This window comes from Nyctereutes procyonoides, unplaced genomic scaffold (assembly GCF_905146905.1).
Source record: "Nyctereutes procyonoides isolate TBG_1078 unplaced genomic scaffold, NYPRO_anot_genome, whole genome shotgun sequence".
Lineage (NCBI taxonomy): Eukaryota > Metazoa > Chordata > Mammalia > Carnivora > Canidae > Nyctereutes > Nyctereutes procyonoides.
This window is the reverse complement of record NW_026575151.1, coordinates 10,974,895-10,991,214: the sequence shown is the minus strand read 5'-3', so window position 1 is coordinate 10,991,214 and position 16,320 is coordinate 10,974,895. Positions and strand designations below refer to the sequence as shown.

General features: G+C 39.5%; 1 protein-coding gene and 1 long non-coding RNA gene across 2 annotated transcripts in view; one reads left to right on the top strand and one right to left on the bottom strand.

The window, feature by feature from the left end:
• Positions 1 to 640, bottom strand: part of CNOT6L (CCR4-NOT transcription complex subunit 6 like) — a 113,692-nt gene extending 113,052 nt beyond the window's left edge. Inside the window, exon 1 of the mRNA XM_055313093.1 lies at positions 511 to 640. The gene's annotated coding sequence lies outside the window, so the exon portion shown is untranslated. The remainder of the gene's footprint in view (positions 1 to 510) is intronic.
• On the top strand, positions 579 to 7,024 carry LOC129501813 (uncharacterized). The gene is made up of 3 exons (XR_008662818.1): positions 579 to 717; positions 5,392 to 5,451; positions 6,524 to 7,024. It is a non-coding gene; the product is annotated as an uncharacterized LOC129501813 (long non-coding RNA).
• The last annotated feature ends 9,296 nt before the right edge of the window (positions 7,025 to 16,320 follow it).

The following is a 16,320-nucleotide window of genomic DNA, read 5'->3' as shown; positions in this document are numbered from 1 at the left end:
GAAGGACGCTGCGCCTCCGCAGCCGCGGCTGTTACTCCGAGAGCGGCGCAGAGCCTGGCCTTGGCCTTGGCCTCCAGGCGCTGGGGCCGCTGCCGCTGCCGCTGCCGCTGCCGCTGCCGCTGCCGCGGGGTTGCTGCTGCGCCTGCCGCTGCCGGGCCCAAGGCTGCTGCACAGGGACGCCAGCTTCCGGTGCCTTCGCTCTCGCTCCCACGTTCACAGCCCCGAGGCCCGGGGAGAAGCGTCCGCGCGAGGTCGGAATTGGGATTAATAACAAGGTGCAGAGAGTGCGAGGAGGAGGAGGGTTGATTGACGTGGAGGGGCTGGCGAGAGTCAGACACGCCCCTGCGCGAGGGGGAGGGGGAGGGGGAGGGGACGGGGACGGGGACGGGGCGGGGGAAGGAGGAAGGAGGAAGGAGGCGGAGCTCCGGCGGCCCCTCGGCCCCGCCCCCTCGGCCCCGCCGCGGGCCGTGCGCGTGGCGCGCCTGCGCGCGTGGCTGCCAGGGTTCTTACCCATTTTCTCCTTTGCCCTCGTCGCTCCTTTTCTCTCCTGTCTCGGCTCGAGCGACAAGCGGAGCTGGGAAGCCTGGTGGGAAGTCGGAGACTGGCGAGCCCTCCTCGGCCTGTGTTCCTGCCGGACTCGGCGCCGGTTACTGCTCGCAGGCCGGAGGCTGCCTGAGCGGGAAGCCGAGCGCGGGCCCGGAGCTAACGCGACGTCAGGTGAGGTGAGGGGACGCCAGGGGAAGGTTCCTGACACCTTCGGCGGGGTGGTTCTGCTTGTTTGTTCAACGTAGAACATCTGTAAGCTGTGTCGCGAAAGGTAAATCAAAGAACCTCTGACGCCCTGCGGCCATCCCCGTCCTATTTATTTTCTGATTCTCCCTCCTCGCGATAGTTAGGTTTGTTTGGCAGCGCCCCCCCCGCCCCGCCCCCCAGGGAAGACCTCAACACGTAGAGAAAGATTAGTGTTCACTGGGCGAATGTGGCCCTGACACTTTAAGTTTCTCGGGTCTAGTTACGTTTTTGTGGGTTAGCTCCTGCTTTTTACCACCGGTAGTCAAAAAAATTATACCAACCCTAGAGGCAGAACAGCGCTGTTGCACTTTTGCACAGTCTCTCGGAGCATGCTCCAGGCCTGTGTACTTAAACAAGCAGCATAAGGGTACATTATTAGCAGTGTATTTTTCCCCACACAGGGGTAGTGTTCAGCATACTAAGCACGTTGTGTTGGTTGCAATTAATTAGGCCTTATTATTGAATGCCAAAGGCCTTCATCTCCTGGGGAAAGGAATGGTACAGACAAATCATCATTTAGCCAGAACTAATCAGGTGTTAAGAGTCCATCATTGCGAAAGGACAATTGCACCTCTTTCATTTTTGTCGCCAGAAAGTGAGTAAAGAAGCCCCTTAGCACAGAGGACTGTGGACTACTTTGTTTTCCACCCGTGTGAAGTTTCCATTTCCCTGGGTAGCAGTCGCGTTCCAGCGTCTGTAATAGGTGTTAAAATGGCCTTAATGCTAAAAGAAGCCTCACTCACTCATTCCCGACTATCTTCAGTCTAGACTGATATATATGAATAGTTCTCTCTGACTTTGTAAACAACAAAGAAACAAGTCGCTTCAGGAGCCCAGAATGGTAAACCTGCCTGCCTGCCTGAAGGGCCTTTTGCCATAGCATTTCTCCTTGACACACACTCCTCCCCCAAGGAGAAACACTACCAACTGTTGAAGAAAATAGGAAAATAAACACCTGAAAAATATAAATGTGATGATGGCATATCCTCAAAGATTTAAGCCTATTCAAATACCTATAGATATACAAATTCGTAGTTCTTTGCTTATATGTGATAATGATCTATGAAGGATATTATGTTCCAGACATTGTATTTAGCCTCAGAAATACAAAGATGAGCATATATAGTCCCTATTCTTAAGTAGCTCACAATGGTTGTAGGGGAAACAGACTCTAAACAGGAAATTCTCACAGAGCAACCAGAAATGAAATTATGAAAGGTAATACAAAATAAATAGTCACAACAATACCCAGGAGGATAAGGCTGATGGCACTGGCCTTTTACTTGACCCATGTATCTTGTCATTCTCACAGGCTAACTAGCAAGTAAGGACTAGGGGGAAGGAAGAAGGGATAGCCTTTGTGGCTGATAAGGCAGTGCTAATAATAAATGGTGTGATGCGCTGGTCCTGAAGCTCAGGTTTATGTGGGAGATGTTCATTGTTGGTCTTTAGATTTTATATAGTAAATGATCACAATCCATTGAATAATTGTAATTGTGATATTCAGAGTTAAGAACAGTAGGTGTTTGTTTATTTTAAAAAAGGCAAATTAAATGCAGATTAAGTTTTTTTTTTTTATTTCTTCATGAGAGACACAGAGAAAGAGAGAGAGAGAGAGAGACAGAGAGACAGAGACACAGGCAGAGGGAGAAGCAGGCTCCATGCAGGGAGCCTGATGTGGGACTCGATCCCAGGACTCCAGGATCATGCCCTGGGCCGAAGGTAGGCGCTAAACCGTTGAGCCACCCAGGCACCCCCAGATTGACTTTAAATAATCTCTATTCTCAGGAATGTTCTCTTTATACCATAGCAAATGTATTGACTCACCAAACAAAAGGAAAGCAAAACTTTTGTATATTAATAAATATAACTGTATTATCCAAAAAACAGATTGTTGTTTTCCTCATTTGCTATGAGATAGAGATCAAAGAAATAATTTTCAAATAGTTGGCAATGTATAGATGCTGAGAAATTAAATCTTCACTGATACTTAAAAACTCATAAGATTCCAATTCAAAAGACATTCTAATAATAAAACACTAGCACTAAAAAAAAAAAATTAGCATTTAAGCCATTTTTAAAAAGCAGTTTTATAGTAGATCAAAGTTTGCAACCAAATGGTAACCTGTTTTGACATCTCATTTCATGGGAATTTTTCATGTTCATCAAACATTTCAATTTTAATAAGATTAAAAATAACACAATATAAAAATCTCTCTTTAAAGAAAAGTGATTTATCCAATTGAAAGCTTCTGGCTTAAGTAAGGCCTTTTTGACAAAATTGGTAATAGCAATACTGTGAGGTACAATTTTTTTCTGAAACAACAATTATATTTATTTGCACTGTTACAAAATTGTTCATTCCTTCCCAATAAAAAAAAAAAAAGTACTTGATGTTCTAGTGACCGACCACCTGTGTCTTCTCCAAATTAGCAATTAATATTTGATCTGAGTAAATCAGATCTCTACATGTTATTTCTGTCAGTAGTGTAACTGGATCTATAAGATCCCTGAGAACTATGTTGTTTTATCTATTTTCTGAAGTTCTGTTGAACAGCTCGCTCAAAAGGGAAAGGTTTAAAGTTTTTTATTTAAGAATATTATTACTATTTGATAAAGATTCAACTAAACTTGATTTTACTGATTTCAATACACTTTTCTATTAATAGCCACATAATTGTTAAAGAAAATATCACATATAAGTTATTTAGTAAGATGTAATTAGTAAAATAATTAAATGTAATTTACCTGATACTCATTAGTATAACTTTTAAACAAGTATTAACCAAGATGATCTTGAATTTTTACTTCCCAGACCTCCTGACAGGGCATCCTGTCTTTCCATCAGCCTCCCCTTTTGTTCCTTTCTCAGGAATGACTGTGGATGACACCAAAGACCATCCCACCACCCTGGCCAAAGATGAACATTTTCCTCTCATTATATAGTGTGCCGTATGATTTGTTAGTTCCAGATAAAATGGCAAAGTCGGCAAAGTTCATCTTGGTGCCCCCTTACTTCCTCTTTCTATATTTCCCATTTCAAGTTCCTTGATCCCTGAATATTCAGAATCTCCACCCCAGCCCAATCAACATCAGCACCACTCTTTCTTGTGCTTTCCTTATTCCAAAACTTTTCTAGTTAAGCACTACCACTATGAATAAAAATCTACTACTTCAGTTTGTCAAGGACTTGTAGGCACCTGGCATGCTATCCAATCAATAAAATCAATTATTTTAATGCTGTATTCCAAGGATCCTCATGGGATTTTCAAACCCACCTAAGATACACAGAGGAGACCAGATACGTGAGACTTCAACTAGAAAGTTTCTATTTTACATATTGACCATCTATTTGTCTCCCTGGTAACTTTCCTTTTCCTACAAACAGTGCTCCTTTCTTTTTTTTTTTTTTTTAAGGTTTTATTTATTTATTTATTCATGAGAGACAGAGAGAGAGAGAGAGAGGCAGAAACATAGGCAGAGGGAGAAGCAGGCTCCATGCAGGGAGCCCGACGTGGGACTCGATCCCGAGTCTCCAAGATCACACCCTGGGCCAAAGGCAGACACTAAGCCACCCAGGCATCCCAAACAGTGCTCCTTTCTTTTGGGGAAACTATTCCTGCCTATTCTATAAACAGGTGACTCTAGTGGCAGCTGCAGCTGAGTCCCCAAACTTCTTGGCTGTATACAGCGTGGGCATTTGACATAAGCCCAAGCAAACAGCGCTCTTTCCCAGGATGTGTTCAGGTGGAACTTAAAGAAAAAAGGGCTATTCCACTTACAGTGGTAGTCTGAGAAAAGAGGAAGTCTTGATAATGGCAAGTGGCCACATACTGCTTTACATGGAATGAAGCCATTACACAGAGATGTAAGGAGAGATAGCAAGTCCTGGTGGTGCACCAATCTGAATTTCCAGTCACCCATGGGGTCCAGTTGCACCTTTTCACATAGTGTGGTTAAATTTGTAAATTGTCTTCTAGACTAACTTGAGTTAGACCTTAAAACGAAAACATCCTAATACGTTGTTTCTGCATAAAAGTTCTTTCAAAGAAGGCTAACTGCTGCTAAATAAGTTTGAAAGTCAATGAACCAAACTATAATAAGACATTATTGTTGGTTGAATCATAGTCTACCAAACGTTAAAAGTCACCTTGTCCTAATTCCTTTTTCTACATGAGGAACCTAAGGCAAAGTAACTTGCTAAACATCACACAGGCAGTCAATGGCTGTCAAAGTCAGTGTTAGGAACTGATTTCTAGATACCTTGCTCAGTTGTTCTCTTCATTACACTACCCTGTCACCTGTTTAATTCCTCCCAATGGTATTTTTAAGAGGCAATTACTTAGAGAACCTTAATCTAAAAGAATAAATCACAACAGTGGCAATTTCACTTACTGACTGCTTAGTGGGAAGCTATTTGCCTGCATGGAGGCCATAATAGATGCCTTTTCCTCTTTCAGCCTCTCACATGCTTTTCATATGGTACCCAAACATACTTTTTGAGTCTAAGATGGTCAGATCTACAGGTTTTAACTGCCATCTTTATGCTTATAATTTCCAATCTACATTTCTAATCCAGAGTTCTCTCCACACTTTCAGACCTACATTGTCAGTTTCCTCCTGGGTATCTCCACCTGGACAGTCTATACATATTTCAAGGTCAGTATGCCTAAAACTGAGTTCTTTGTCTCTCCTCCAAAACCTGTTGCTGGCCTTGTGTGACTCTTATTTAAAATGGTACCACCGGGGGATCCCTGGGTGGCGCAGCAGTTTGGCGCCTGCCTTTGCCCCAGGGCGCGATCCTGGCAACCCGGGATCAAATCCCACATCGGGCTCCCAATGCATGGAGCCTGCTTCTCCCTCTGCCTGTGTCTCTGCCTCTCTCTCTCTCGCTGTGACTATCATAAATAAATAAATAAATAAATAAATAAATAAAAATAAATAAATAAATAAATAAATAAATAAATAATTTAAAATGGTACCACCGGGACGCCTGGGTGGCTCAGCGGTTGAGCATCTGCCTTTGGCTCAGGGCGTGGTCCTGGGGTCCCGGGATTGAGTCCCACATCGGGCTCCCTGCATGGAGCCTGCTTCTCCCTCTGCCTATGTCTCTGCCTTTCTCTCTCTCTGTGTCTCTCATGAATAAATAAAATCTTTAAAAAAAAATGGTATCACCAAGGGGCATTTGGGTAGTTCAGTGGAGTAACTCTTAATTTCTCCCCAGATCATGATCTCAGTTTTGTGGGATCAAGCCCCACATGGGGCTCTATGCTCAGTGCAGAGTCGGCTTGGGGTTCTCTCTCCCCCTCTCCTTCTGCCCCTCCTCCCCTTGCTCTCTCTCTCTCTCTCTCTCTCTCTCTCTCCCCCTCCCTCCTCCCTCCCTCTCCTCTCCCCTCTATCTCTCTTAGCAAATAAATAGTATCTTTAAAAAATAAGTGGTACCACCATGCTAATTGTCATGTAATCATATGAATGGTTCCACAATGCAGAATCCTAGGAATCATCCTTAAGTTTTCTCTCCCATCATCACCAAAATCTACCAATTTGACCTACTAAATACTTTCAATAATCTATTCCCCCATCCCAGTGAACTGCTAATGTCGTAGGTCAGCCTGAATCCTCTTGCCTAAGTTTTTGCATTTTGTCTATTAATGCATCCCTACTAAGTATAATTCCAACATATTTTAATACATATTCTAATTCATTTTACTTTGCTCTTAAAATCTTTCAGTGGGGATCCCTGGGTGGCGCAGCGGTTTGGCGCCTGCCTTTGGCCCAGGGCGTGATCCTGGTGACTCGGGATCGAATCCCACGTCGGTCTCCCGGTGCATGGAGCCTGCTTCTCCCTCTGCCTATGTCTCTGCCTCTCTCTCTCTGTGTGTGACTATCATAAATAAATAAAAATTTAAAAAAAAAAATCTTTCAATGACTTCCCATAATTTATAAACTAAAAGCAAATTCACAAGCATATATGGCCTTAATGATCTGCCTCTCCCTTATCACCACCACCTGAAGCCATTAACTTTCAGCCTCTCTCTCTCCCCCCTGATTTTAATGAACCACTTATTTCCAAAACAGGGCATGCTCTTTTAGTTCTCTTTGCACAAGCTACTTACTCAGCAATGGCATGCTCTTTCCCATTTTGTCCTCCTTTTGAAAATATAAGGGAAGGGAGAAGAAATGTGTGGGAAATATCAGAAAGGGACACAGAACATAAAGACTCCTAACTCTGGGAAACGAACTAGGGGTGGTGGAGGGGGAGGAGGGCGGGGGGTGGGGGTGAATGGGTGACGGGCACTGAGGGGGACACTTGACGGGATGAGCACTGGGTGCTATTCTGTATGTTGGTAAATTGAACACCAATAAAAATTAATTTATTAAAAAAAAAAAAAGAAAACATCTTTCAAGATTTGGCTCAAGCATCACTTCCTCTTTGGAGCCATCTCTAAAAGCCCTACTGTGAGGGCAGCCAGGGTGGCTCGGTGGTTTAGCGCCACCTTCAGGCCAGAACCTGATCCTGGAGACCTGGGATGGAGTCGCACCTTGGGCTCCCTTCATGGAGCCTGCTTCTCTCTCTGCCTCTCTCTCTGTGTGTGTCTCTCATGAATAAACAAACAATTTTTTAAAAAAAATTAAAAAAAATAAAAGCCCTACTGTGTATTTCTTTAGCACATTGTGCCCACTTTTATTACAATGTATGTGATTAAGTAGTAAATTCTCTTCTACATCTAATTTGAGCTAGACCTCTACAACCAAAGCATGCGGACTAACACATTGTTTCTGTGTGAGAGTTCTTTCAGAGAAGACTACTGCTAAATAAATTTGGAAATCACTGAATGATAAGGCATTATTATTGGTTGAATCATAGTCTTTAAAGAACAGACATCCCATATGTGGAGATGAACTATAAAAGATTCTCTGTTTGTGTGAATGCAGTCTATCAGAGCCCAGCCCGCACTCACTTCTTGGCCAGATGTCTGTGCAAAATGCAAACTGAGCAACTATATCATGGTATACTGTAATTATATATGTAAGTATGCATCTATCTCACATAGTAGATCTTAAGCCCTGTTTTTATTCCTAGCACATCACAGAGTGATACATAATGCTCAAGAAACATCTGTATAATTGATTAATTACTAGTAGCCCTTCTTAAACCATACTATTTGGTCTTAATTTACTAGTAATTAGCTGCTATACAAGAAATCAGACTTAAATTTTATTTTTCTCTCACATAAAAGAAGTTATGGTAGGAGTCGATTCAGAGCTGAAATGGCACATCCATGTTCAGCAGGAATCTGTCTCCTCCCTGCTTTCCTTAGAACATGATTCCATTTCCTGCCTCAGTATCCAATACAGCTGTCAGGGCCACCTCATACAGTTGTGCAGTTTGTTTACTGCAAAGGCCCCTGACCAAGAAGTGAGTGGGATCTATATACTGCAAGCTAATTCACCTGACCAGAAGAGGAACTTTTTCTAATTCATCTGCAAGGACAGGTTTCTATTCTGTCCAGAGGTACCAAAGAGGTTATCTGAGATATTGGCCATTGGGATTCCAACTATCCCATGCATTCTCCTAGAAGAGCAAAAATTATCCCCATCTCTAAGCACTTTCTTAGACAACCACTGGAAAAAAATATTTCCTTGGATTTCATTGGCCCAAATGTGATGACAGGACACAACTAGCTTAAAGGTAAGCTGAGAAAGACTGTTTCAGTTAAACATACTGCCACCATAAATAAATGTACTGGGAAGCTTCAATATAGGTATAGCATACATACAATCCACCATTTCGACATTGGATGGTTGATGAGTCCAAAGAAATAGAATTAAGGCATTGTACTGAGTTTCATAATTAAAAGTTCAAACTCTAATAAAGCAAACTTAAAATTGTTTATCTAAATTAAAGCAAGATACTTTCAATAAAACTTTGATGGTCTGTTTTTGGAAGCCAATTATCAATCTCTCTCTCAGTCTCTCTCTTTCTCTCTCTCTCTCTCTCTTTCTAAAAGGTCAGTAGAGGGCAGCCCGGGTGGCTCAGTGGTTTAGCACTGCCTTCAGCCCAGGGCGAGATCCTGGAGACCTGGGATTGAGTCCCAAGTCATCGGGCTCCCTGCATGGAGCCTGCTTCTCCCTCTGCTTCTCTCTCACTCTCTGTGTCGCTCATGAATAAATAAATAAAATCTTTTTTTAAAATAAATAAATGGTCAGTAGAGTTTATTTTTGGTATGCCAAACACTCTATATATAAATTCTGAGTTATCAAGTAGAAGGATTCTCTTACCCTTTATAAATTAAAAAAGAAAAATGTCCCCTTAAGAAGACGGTGATAACCTTAAAAGTTACCATTAAAGTTTTAGGGCTGAGTGTTTTGTATTCATACCTATATTTCTAAGACAATGGTAATTAGTAAAGGCTCCCCACTGCCTTTTGATGAAGGATCTTTAGAACCTGGATTCAGACACCTTTCCAAACTTAGCACATTTTTCCTACACACACCCTAATTCCATCCAAACTTGTTCCCTGCATATGCCCTGACTCCCACTCTGTACCCTTGTTTGACATTGTTCTTAGCTCCCACTTCTCAGCCTATCTCCACATAATGAAAACAAGCACACCTGTCAAGCACCATGTCCAATGTTCCTTCTTTTGTAAAGCGTTATTCGATGTATCCCCCCCTACAACCAAATATATGTCCCTCCCCATCTAGATACCCACCACATTTTGAGAGAAGGGAGTCTGACGTTTTATTTGGTGCAGTAGAAATTCTATGGCTTTTGGGGTAAGAAAGACTGAGGTAAGACAGGATACAAATTCTGGCTCTGCATCTCACTATACCAGACAAATTCCTTACCTGCATCTGAAACCTAAGTATAAGATGTACTTACAAAGTTAGCATGAAGACAAGTGAAGTAGTAATTGTTAAGCCTGACAACAGTAGACACTCAATGTTTCTTGACTAAATTCATAAATATAGTATACAGGCTTGTGGTGAGTTATATTATTTTGAGTCATAATGTGTATCTTCCAAAGATACCTTCCATTAGATTTTATCAGAAGTAAAAATCATAAAAACAAAACACATTAAAATAAAACCACATTGACATAATTAAAAGACATAATTACAAGTAGAAAATACTTAAAGCGTGTGTTTACTTCAAAAAATTTCTTGAGACACCTGGGTGGCTCAGCGGTTAAGCATCTGCCTTCGGCCCAGGGCATGATCCTGGAGTCCTGGGATCAAGTCCCACATCGGGCTCCCTGCATGGAGCCTGCTTCTCCCTCTGCCTGTGTCTCTGCCTCTGTGTGTGTGTGTGTCTCTCATGAATAAAATCTTTATAAAAAGTAAACAAAATGTTTAAAAAGAAAGAAAAATTTCTTCAACAGACCTCTCCAGGTAACCATGGCCCGAAAAATTGTGGAAATATACACATCTGTTTGCACTGAATTAGGGAGACAGGAGTGATGTGTTCTACTTCCAATTCTGCCATTAAACATGTTTGCTACCTTTGGCAATTTGCCAGGACTGTCATTTCCCAGCTTCATCTATCAAAAACAGTGAAATTGGGACACCTGGATGGCTCAGCGGTTGAGCGTATGCCTTCAGCTCAGGGCATGATCCCAGGATCCAGGATCGAGTCCCACATTGGGCTCCCTGTGAGGAACCTGCTTCTCCCTCTGCCTGTGTCTCTGCCTCTCTCTTTATCTCTCAGGAATAAATAAATAAATAAATCTTAAAAAAAAAAACAGAAAAACAAAAACAGTGAAATAAAATCAAGACACTATATACCCTAAACAACTTAAAGGTAGAGATACCAAGTGTAAATCTTATGAGAAATAATAAATAATTTAAAATGCTATCTACTATAATATGTTATTATACAAAGACAAATAAATGGTTAAAAGAAGTTATGTCTCTTTTGGTTCTCTTCCCACAATGAATTTCTTCTTTATGAGTTTTCTGATAACATACCCTAATCAGTTCCCCGGAACAAACCTACCACCTACCTTACTTTTTTCTTCCATACTTCTTTCCTTTGATAGTGCAGTATTTATAACTGTCTTATCAATTACGTTAATATTTTTACCTGACCAACTCTTTTGGTGGATAAGAAGAAATTATATGCTAATGCATGGGTTGACCCATATAACTGCTTAACCAAAAATACCAGATGTCACTGTGTTTTCATGCTAACTGCGTTGTGGAGGATATGCTTTTCTGTTTTTCTTGTTCTCATTTTTCAGGGCAACCTGCAATTCTGTGTACCAAACATGAACAAGAGATTGAAATCATAGGTTATATAACATCAACCCAGGCCCCACATGGATATGTGAATCGGTTAATAAAATTATAGTCAGTTGCTAAAGGTATGATTTTTCAGCTAAGAATTTCTATGAAATTCCAAATTTCTAAAAGAATGTAGATGTTCACCTCTGGATTTATTTTGACTTTGATTTTGATTAAATGCTTTTTAATTAAAATATCAGAATATTCAATAGGGAAGTAGGAGTGCATGAAACAACAAGGTGGTAGAAAAACAGGTACATTTTATCAATATTCTACTACTTGGCCTGTTATTCTGAAAGCATACATAGTACCGTAATTTTCCTCAAGTGTTGTGAGAAATGGATACTTCATGTGCTCTAAAATTTCTGTAAATTTTTTGTGAAGTATTTTTATATTTCTTTCAGAAACCAATTACAAAACAAAAACAAAAAAAAAGAAACCAATTACACTTTACTGGGATTTTTCCTGTCAACAAAGTACATTTAGTATAGCCTCTAAAAATATGTCCCCTACTGTGCAGAAGAGATTTTTGAACTAGCTACACTACTGGGCTGAAACAAAAATTTCTTCCCACAGAAAGGAAGATAGCTGGTTGGCTGACTTACCCCATTGCATGTGAGAAGCTGGAACAGCAAGAGAGAGAATGGTGGACAGACCGCTTAGCTACTCATAGAACACAGAGAGGACGACAGGCCATGTCCTCATGCTGTGTGGTGCTGAGGAGGCTCTGCCCAGATGTCGAGCTAGCATATCAAAGCTAGAAACCCGATCTCCTCCATCTGATATTAAAAAAAAAAATTAAAAGCTCAGAGTTGCACGTTTGACCCAGCAGCCCTACCCACCGGTAAATTGTGTCCTAGTGGATGTCAAGCCCTAGCCCATCTGGTTTGCCACTCCTCTATCCTCAGTAGTGAATAAGGCACCCAATAGTAAAAGAGTTCCATCCAAATTTCCTAAAAAGAGGAAAGAAGCCTACTCCTTTTCTCTGTGTGTCTTTAGGAGATAAGAGTTTACTCTTAAACTGTGAAAGACTCCCAGAAATATTTGACTGAGAGAAGAATGGGGGATAGGAATGGAGTGGGACAGAAACATTCACTTGCAGAATCAAGACCCAGAAAAACTTAGCTTTTGTCAAATTTCCTCCCTAATACACAACCTGGTTAAGTCATACGGAACCTCATTTCCTTAAGGGCCATATATTTTGTTGTTGTTATTGTTAATAGCCCTTTATTAATGAATTCGCATTGTAGAAAATATAGACAAACAAAAATAAAAACATTACATTATCATTATATTTAACACCTTACTGATGTTTGTCTTCCTGGTTCTCTCTATATACACATTTTTAAACTAAATGAACTCCTACTGTGTATGCTGTTTTGTAGCCTGCTTTGATCAATGATGTCCACCTATTTTAGTAAACGTTTATCTAACACATAGAATATAATCTTAAAATTTTCTTACTGACACAAAAATGTCATTTAGAGCTGGTTTGTCTAAACTGCTCTCCAATCCAGGACCACACATTGCATAGAGTTGATACAGCTAAGTTTCTCTTTATCAAATACTGCCCCTTTTTTCTGACCTTGGCTTGTTGAAGGAACTGGGACAATTATCCTGGAGAATGTCACACTTAATTTCTTCCTTGTGTTATCATTTGGTTAATTCCACTGTCCCCTGTGTTTCTTGTAAATGGGCTGTTATATGTAAAGTTTTAATTGATTCAAATTAAATATTTTTGGCTAGAATACTTCATAGGTATGTTCTGAATACCATATTGCCCCTCATCAGAAGACACATACTATCTGGTTGATTAACAATAAATAATACTGATGTGGAACCTGGATCAAGGTGATGACATTCGCCCTCACCCACCCAGAAACATAGCATAATGACTTGTGCAGGTGGAGACTTACTGTTTGGTAAAATACAGACTTCAGTATTGTTTTTGTTCTTAAGAATTTTATATGTCAGTTAATCATTAATTTGGTTTTAAAATCCATTATCTGACTGTTTTGTTTTTATTTTGATGGTAGACTTATCGTTGTGATTGTTTTACTTTGTATGTTTATTAAGATTAGTTTTTATATACCATCTTGTGTGGGACTCTGTGGCCCAGTTGTATGGTAGAGCAAATAAACTAGATGTTAAAATTTTGCATCAGATATTCCACACATCAAATAATTTACGTTTTGAAATTTGAGATTTATATAACCTAGAATAACTTTAAATGTTAAACATTAGGTTTTTGGATTTGTTTTTTTTTTTTTTAACTAATACCAACCGTTGATACACCTACACAAAACAATTTTGGCAAACTTCTACCAGTTGATCTTTAAAATAATCATCAAGGAAATTATGGGGCAGCCCCAGTGGCCCAGCGGTTTAGCGCCGCCTTCAGCCCAGGGCTGATCCTGGAAACCCAGGATCGGGCTCCCTGCATGAAGCCTGCTTCTCCCTTGGCCAAAAAAAGGAGATTATGCTATTTTCTGAAATAGAAATAATTTTGTTATTTGTTTTCTTTCCAGAATTATACTCCACATTTTTATTTAGTTTGTCTACATTGGTGGCCCAATCCCCAAAATAATTTCCCATCTATAATATTATATCCTGTGTATATCTTACACTGTGCTCCATATCCACATTGTGTTGTTTTCTATGAACAACTTTCAGATATAGTATTTTAAACTGAATAGACCAGGCAAACCTGCTTTTTTGGACTGATTTTATGAAATAGAACAATCTTTTAATGTGAAAAGAGCTTCTATTTCACTCTTCTGTTCTAAAATGTTTTATGCTCATCATACATTTTGACTTATATTCTTTTTTTCAAAGAGTTTATTTATTTTTTTTATTTGAGAGAGAGGGAAAGAGAGCATGAGTAGAGGGGGAGCTGCAGAGGGAGGAGGACAAATGCAGAGCTTGATGTGGGGCTCAATCCCATGACCCTGAGATTATCACCCAAACTGAGATCAAGAGTTGGACACCCAACCAAGTGAGTCGCCCAGGCATCTCTCTGTTCTTTTTTTTTTTTTTTTCAATTTTTTTAAAATTTGTATTCTTTTGTTAAATTTTTCAGTTTCTTCTTTCTCTCAGCCTAAACTTGAAGGTTAGGATTCCAACATATGATGTGATTTAAGAGAATCACTGCACAAAACAATTTCCCTCATTGCTTGTTATAATGCCTAAAAATTAACCATGAGGACTCAGTCTTTTGAAAATAAAAACTTTTCTAAAATATTGTGTGGAAATGTACATCACCTTAAATTAATGTATTAATGTATTCCAACAGCTGCTATATAGAACATTACTTCCATGAATTCTTAGAGTTTAGGGAAAGGGAAGTTTCTGTGGCAAATTATATACAGGAAATGCTACAACTGTACTACTTTTAAAAACTCATAATACCCTTAAGCTTAACAACAACAACAACAAAAGTGGAAAGTCTTAGCTAAGGAACCATGCCTAACTTCATTTACACCAGTGCTTTCTCAAATATATTGATGACAGAACTCAAATATATCGATGACTACTTACTTAAGACCCATAAATATCCTATTGTTATCAGTGTTCCATGGACCATACTTGGGGAAACGCTTAAAACTATAAAACCAGAAAGCTGGAAATCCTGCTATTGATAATGCATCCTAGGCCTTAGGTTTTTCAGATAAAGAAACACACATAAAAATTAAATGACTTGGCTTAAAAAATAAAGCCAAGATTAGAACCCATATTTTGTTTCCCATGTGATTCCTAGGAACCCAAGCAATACACTTCAATAATCCTCCAAGTAAAATAAAGCACACAAATTACTTGACCAAAATACTACTAAACTATAGAGCACATAAGAAGCCACTCAGTTGGGTTACTGTGATCCCATAAGGTATTACTGGGGAAGGAGTATGAGTTCTTGTGGGTTTTGTTTATATATAAAAATGGGACCAACCCATAAGTAATGCTTAGAAATTTTCTTTATTCACTTGATCTTATGTTTCTTAAGGTTTTTTTTAGTTTCTTTTTAATCCAGTTAACATGTTATATTAGTTTTAGGTGTACAATATAGTGATTCAACACTTCCATACATTATCCCATGCTCGTCACAAGTGCACTCCTTAATCCCCATCACCTATTTCACCCATCCACCCCCCCCACCTCACCTCTGTAACTATTAGTTTGTTCTCTGTAATTAAAAGTCAATTTCTTGGTTTGTTCCTTTCTTTTTTCCCCCTTTGTTCATTTGTTTTGTTTCTTAAATCCATTTTGAGTGAAATCATATGACATTTGTCTTTTTCTGACTATTTCACTCAGTGTTACTCTCTAGTTCCATCCATGTATTACAAATAGCAAGATTTCATTTTTTACATGGCTGAATAATATTCATATATATAATATTTAATATTAATATAATAATATTCATATATATATAACACATCTTTATCCATTCCTTAGTCAATGAACACTTGGGCTGCTTCCATAATTTCACTATTGCAAATAATATTCCTATAAACTGGGGTGCATGTTTCCCTTCAAATTAGTGTTTTTTAATTCTCTGGGTAAATAACCAGTAGTGCAATTGCTGGATCAAAGGATAGTTCTATTTTTAACTTTTTGAGGAAACTCCATACTGTTTTCCACATTCGCTGCACCAGTTTGCATTCCCACCAACAGTACACGGGGATTCCCCTTTCTCCACATTCTTGTCAATATCTGTTGTTTCTTGTGTTGTTGATTTTAGCCATTCTGACAGATGTGAAAAGATACCATACTGTAGTTTTGATTTGCATTTGCCTGATGATGAGTGATGTTGAAGATCTTTTCATGTGTCCATTGGCCATCTGTATGTCTTCTTTGGAAAAATGTCTGCTCATGTTTTCTGCTTATGTTTTAATTAGATTATTTGGTTTTTGGGTGTTGAGTTGTATAAATTCTTAATACATTCTGGAAACTAACACTTTATTGGATATGTCATTTGCAAATATCTTCTCCCATTCTGTAGGTTGCTTTTTAGTTTTGTTGATTGTTTCCTTTGCTGTGCAGAGGCGTTTTAATGTTATGAAGTCCCAATAGTTTATTTTTGCTTTTGTTTGCCTTGTCTCAGAGAGCCTATCTAGAAAAAAGTTGCAGTGGCTGATCAGAGAAATTACTGCCTGTTCTTCTAGGATTTTTATGGATTCAGGTCTCACACTTAGGTCTTTAATCCATTTTGAATTTATTTTTGTGTATGGTGTAAGAAGGTGGTTC